Source organism: Phyllobates terribilis, unplaced genomic scaffold (assembly GCF_046119375.1).
Source record: "Phyllobates terribilis strain yellow unplaced genomic scaffold, ASM4611937v1 Scaffold_34__1_contigs__length_13252353, whole genome shotgun sequence".
NCBI lineage: Eukaryota > Metazoa > Chordata > Amphibia > Anura > Dendrobatidae > Phyllobates > Phyllobates terribilis.
The window spans coordinates 892025-898024 of NW_027362794.1; the positions used below are offsets into that span (position 1 = coordinate 892025).

The window sequence follows — 6000 nt, forward strand, 5'->3', positions numbered from 1 at the left end:
CTGCTTTGCACACTCTTGGCATTCTCTTGATGAGCTTCAAGAGGTAGTCACCGGAAATGGTCTTCCAACAATCTTGAAGGAGTTCCCAGAGATGCTTAGCACTTGTTGGCCCTTTTGCCTTCACTCTGCGGTCCAGCTCACCCCAAACCATCTCGATTGGGTTCAGGTCTGGTGACTGTGGAGGCCAGGTCATCTGGCGTAGCACCCCATCACTCTCCTTCTTGGTCAAATAGCCCTTACACAGCCTGGAGGTGTGTTTGGGGTCATTGTCCTGTTGAAAAATAAATGATGGTCCAACTAAAAGCAAACCGGATGGAATATCATGCCGCTGCAAGATGCTGTGGTAGCCATGCTGGCTCAGTATGCCTTCAATTTTGAATAAATCCCCAACAGTGTCACCAGCAAAGCCCCCCCACACCATCACACCTCCTCCTCCATGCTTCACGGTGGGAACCAGGCATGTAGAATCCATCCGTTCACCTTTTCTTCGTCGCACAAAGACACGATGGTTGGAACCAAAGATCTCAAATTTGGACTCATCAGACCAAAGCACAGATTTCCACTGGTCTAATGTCCATTCCTTGTGTTCTTTAGCCCAAACAAGTCTCTTCTGCTTGTTGCTTGTCCTTAGCAGTGGTTTCATAGCAGCTATTTTACCATGAAGGCCTGCTGCACAAAGTCTCGTCTTAACAGTTGTTGTAGAGATGTGTCTGCTGCTAGAACTCTGTGTGGCATTGACCTGGTCTCTAATCTGAACTGCTGTTAACCTGCGATTTCTGAGGCTGGTGACTTGGATAAACTTATCCTCAGAAGCAGAGGTGACTCTTGGTCTTCCTTTCCTGGGGAGGTCCTCATGTGAGCCAGTTTCTTTGTAGCGCTTGATGGTTTTTGCAACTGCACTTGGGAACACTTTCAAAGTTTGCCCAATTTTTTCGGACTGACTGACCTTCATTTCTTAAAGTAATGATGGCCACTCGTTTTTCTTTACTTAGCTGCTTTTTCTTGCAATAATACAAATTCTAACAGTCTATTCAGTAGGACTATCAGCTGTGTATCCACCTGACTTCTGCACAACACAACTGATGGTCCCAACCCCATTTATAAGGCAAGAAATCCCACTTATTAAACCTGACAGGGCACACCTGTGAAGTGAAAACCATTTCCGGTGACTACCTCTTGAAGCTCATCAAGAGAATGCCAAGAGTGTGCAAAGCAGTCATCAAAGCAAAAGGTGGCTACTTTGAAGAACCAAGAATATAAGACATATTTTCAGTTGTTTCACACTTTTTTGTTAAGTATATAATTCCACTTGTGTTAATTCATAGTTTTGATGCCTTCAGTGTGAATGTACAATTTTCATAGTCATGAGCATACAGAAAAATCTTTAACTGAGAAGGTGTGTCCAAACTTTTGGTCTGTACTGTAGGTAATTTGGGAAAATCTGAGAAAATATTATTTGCATAATTATTTGGAACACAGTGTAGTTCAGAGATGTACGGAGGAGAAAGGTTGTGGATGGCTTTGTAGGTCAGTGTTAGTAGTTTGAACTGGTTATGCTGGGCAATTGGGAGCCAGTGAAGGGATCTTATAGATTGCAATCTTATAGATTGCTGGAGCCAGTCCACAGTAAAAAAAAAAAAAAAGCAGCCATAGAGTGTCTGGGAACCTTCACACAGACTTTTATTAGCCAGGGCTGCTTCTCAGAAGGGTTGGACATGCCCACCAGAGAATCAGAGACTCCTCCGGTGGGCCCTGGCTTCTCCTTCTGAATAGTTCATAGTGCAAACCTTACAGCTGCTATGGGGCTCTTGAGCGAGAGAGAAAGGTGGACCCTCAGAGAATCAAATCCTCTGGTGGGCCCAATGTTCTTCAGTCTCACACTGCTTCACGGTGAGAGTTGTATTTCACCACAGCCATATTCTTTAGCTCTGTGAAAGGACTGGTATAGAGGGAAACCGTATCTTCTCCAGCTGTCATTTCTCCCAGGAAGTCCTCTAATGCAGCTTGTTGCATAAGCAATGGCAGCCCGTCCAACATCAGCTACCACTTCTGGGTGGTGCTTCAACATACAAAGATCTTTCTTTGTGGCTTGAATTTCATGACTACAGAGTTGGGCAATGGCCTGATCTGCAATGCGTTTTGAGAAATAACGTGCATAAGCACGTCCAATCCACAGTAAAAAAAAGCAGCCATAGAGTGTCCGGAAACCTTCACACATACTTTTCTTAGCCAGGGCTGCTTCTAGGAGAGAGTTGTATTTCACCACATCCATATTCTTTAGGTCAGATGAAAGGACTGGAATACAGGGAAACCTTATCCACTCCGGTTGTCATTTCTCCACCACCAGGTTCCGGACATTGTCACACACGACCATGTCTGGCTGCATGTTCAGCGGTGAAAGCCACAGATCTGCCTGCTGTGTTACAGCTTTCAACAACTCTGCAGCGGTGTGTGGTTTGTCACCTAAGCATAAGCATATTATCTTTGGCACAGCCTGTTGCCGCTTGGCCAAGGAAGTGCTGCAGTGCTTCCAGCTTGTGACTGATCATTTTGGAAATGGAGGCCGAACAGGAGGAGGATGAGAAGGAGGAGGTGCAGGAGCTGAACAATGTGATTACATTGAGGTTGTATTGTCGAGTCTGTTTTTTATTAGTGATGAGTGAGCATGCTCGCTACTGCTCGGTGCTCGCCCGAGCATCTCACTGCTCGAGATGCTCGGCGCTCGCCAAGTATTCCCGGGGTTGCTCGGGTCCCCTCCCTGCATGTTTGGCGCTCTTTAGAGCGCCAATCAACATGCAGGGATTGCCTGCCACTCATTGTAATGCCGCAGCCATGGTGGTTGTGGCATTACAGTGGTTGGATGGCCGCACAGCGTCATCAGGTCTATATCAGACCTGGCGCCGCTGTGCTCGTCACAGTCACTCCGGAGTCAGGCAGAGTAGGGAGAGGTGCTGCTGCTTCAGGGAGAGATTTGCTTGTGTATTAGGTAGTGTAGGGAGAAAAACCGTACATTACACTTATCCATCTTAACAAACAGTCATTTTGAGCACTGACTGATCCATATGCAGAGATATCAGGCAGGCAGTGTACATAGGCTGGCAGGCAGTGTATATAGCAGACTGCAGTGCATATAGCACAAGAGGCTCCATTCCAATTCTGCCTTCTGCTGCTGTTAGATATTTCTATACAAAGGCCCAGGTCTCAGGGGCCAGGAATACTTTTTTTTTTTAAATCCTCATTATTTGCTTAAAAAGCAATCCAGAGAACACCATTTTTTTCTGCGCCATTTGCTTGTTGGCACTGCAGAATACAGTCAGGTCCTTTCCATATTACAGCGCTAGAAATCCAGCTAGTTAAAACCGTGTTTTCTCCGTCACATGGATCACATATACGTATTCAGAAAATACTGCCATTTTTGGCCTCCATTCCAATTTTTTTTCACTGTGTCAGCAAAGTTTTTGACACCAGTTTGCTGTTCAAACTAGTTACCTACAGGCCAGGTATTTAAAACTTTGTTTTCTCCGTCACACGGATCACATATACGTTGTCAGAAAACACTGCCATTTCTGGACTCCATTAAAAATTTCCTTCAGTGTGTCAGTGAAGCAATTCACACCAGTTTGCTGTTCAAACTAGTTACCTACAGGCCAGGTATTTAAAACTCTGTTTTCTCCGTCACACGGATCACATATACAGTACAGACCAAAAGTTTGGACACACTTTCTCATTTAAAGATTTTTATGTATTTTCATGACTTTGAAAATTGTCTTTTGTGTCTACTCACAGATAACTTGAGACTGTCTTTGATCATCCTGGAGCTGATCATTGGCTGTACCTTTGCCATTATGGCTATTCTTCGATCCATTTTAAACCATTGGAGATCATTTTAGCTGAACAGCCTATCATTGTCTGCACTTCTTTAGAAGTTTTACCCTCTCCAATCAACTTTTTAATCAAAGTACGCTGTTCTTCTGAACAATGTCTAGAACAACCCATATTTCTCAGGCTTTCAAGGAGAAATGCATGTACAACAAGTGCTGGCTTCATCCTTAAATAAGGGCCAACTGATTCACACCTTTTCTTCACAGAATGATTGACCTCACTAATTGAACTCCACACTGCTATTATTTTGAACACACCCCCTTTCAATTATTCAAATACACAGACTCAAAAACATGCAGATCATGAATGCTGAGTCTGTTGGTTTTCTTAGAATCTATTGCACCAACTGGTAAATTGTTTGATATGTGGTAATATAATTTATATCAAAAACAGTGATTAATCTGGTTAGTCATATTAAACTGCTATTATTTTGAACAGTATGTATAATGAATGGGGGGATGGATGCAGGGCAGGGACTAAGACTATGTGCACACATTCAGGAATTCCAGCAGAAAATTCTACTGCAAATCCTAATGTGTTGGCAGGAAAAACGTTGCATAAAATACGCTTTTTTGCTGTGCTTTTAAAAGGCGATTTTGTTGCAGATTTTTCTCCACTCATTGGAATGGGTGAAATATGCTGCAAGAATTGACATTATGCAGATTTGAATCTGCTGCAAATCTGTAAGGAAAAAATAGGCAGCGTGTGCATGACTTCAGGATTCTCATTCAATTTGCTGGTACAGTAAAATGATGCGTATTTGATGCAACATGTGCACATAGCCTTGAAATTAGTTGGGGGAATGTTAGACACTGACTAATATTTATTTATTGGGCTTCGAAAATTATAGTTAATGTGGGGTGGGGGGCACAGAGCTAGATTACTTATCAGTTTATATTTTTAAGGAGCAATGTGATGGAGACGTTTGTGTGTGTGTGTGTATATATATATACATATGATATATGTGACCTTATTATTTTCAGGGCTGCGGTGATCAGTGTGACAAGACGCGTCGTGGGTGGAAGATGTCGACATGAAGGTCTGACCAGATTGAGAAGAAACAACAGAAAATGGCTCTAATCAGACGAGATGTAAGTATATATTCTGATGTGTATGACTTGGAGTAATACTGTTCTTTGTAAAATTCCTTAGGCCACTTCTCACATTTGTGTGAAATGTCTGTGAGCTGCCAGATTTTTTTATTGGTTGGCACATGGACTCAGGGTTTCATAGATCCATTCACTTATCAGTAAAAATCATGGATCCGAGAATGAGGTCTGCGAGACTCGGGGCATGTCCTGTTTCTGATCTGATTTTGAAGATCAGAATAGGACTTACTCAGTGGGTCTGTGTGCTGTTCGAGAGAAAAAGAAAATTGAGCAGCACACTGATACAGAAATGTAGCCTTACTATATACAGCACCGTCCCTTATTGTATAGTGTACTCCCTTATTATGTATAGCACAGTCATTAAAGGAGTATTCCCATCTCTAAGTTCCTATCCTAATATGTAGTAAGTGTAGTAATATTAGCAAATGGCCACACACATAGTGACTGTTAGTCAGCTGTTAGTGGTCGTAACTAGTGATGAGCGAGCTCGCTCAGTTAACCCTTTCACCGAGCACGCTCGGATACTGACCGAGAATTTTCGGAGTGCTCAACAACTATGTTCGAGTCGCTACGGCTGCATGTGTCGCGGCTGTTACACAGCTGCAACACATGCAGGGATTGCCTGTTTGTTAGGCAATCCCTGCATCTTATTATGTATAGCACCGTCCCTTACATAGCATATTCTTGTTAGTTTTGATAATCACTGCGCCCTCTCTTTATCACATGGTTCTCACTTGTTAGATATATAATGACTGCTGATGAAGCAGCATCTGACCAGGAGACCAGTCCATCATCCGCCTCCATTAGAAAAAAAGCTTTCCCATGCTCCATCAGCCGTCATTTTAATTTATTTCTAACAAGAGTGAACGCAATGAAATAAGGACAGGGCACCAAAATATTGAGAATTTGACATGTAAAGGACAAGAGAGGACACTATATAAAATTATATTACGTGTATATAGCTTTGTCACCACAAAAGGATGGGGGCCCAGACACATTTCTTAAACAG

General features: G+C 42.9%; 1 long non-coding RNA gene across 1 annotated transcript in view; it reads left to right on the forward strand.

Annotated features, from left to right (window-relative positions):
- The window catches only part of LOC141180632 (uncharacterized), a 40895-nt gene extending 35922 nt beyond the window's left edge, over positions 1 to 4973 (forward strand). The window contains exon 3 of the long non-coding RNA XR_012256283.1: positions 4866 to 4973. This is a non-coding gene — a long non-coding RNA (uncharacterized lncRNA). The remainder of the gene's footprint in view (positions 1 to 4865) is intronic.
- Positions 4974 to 6000: the final 1027 nt, after the last annotated feature.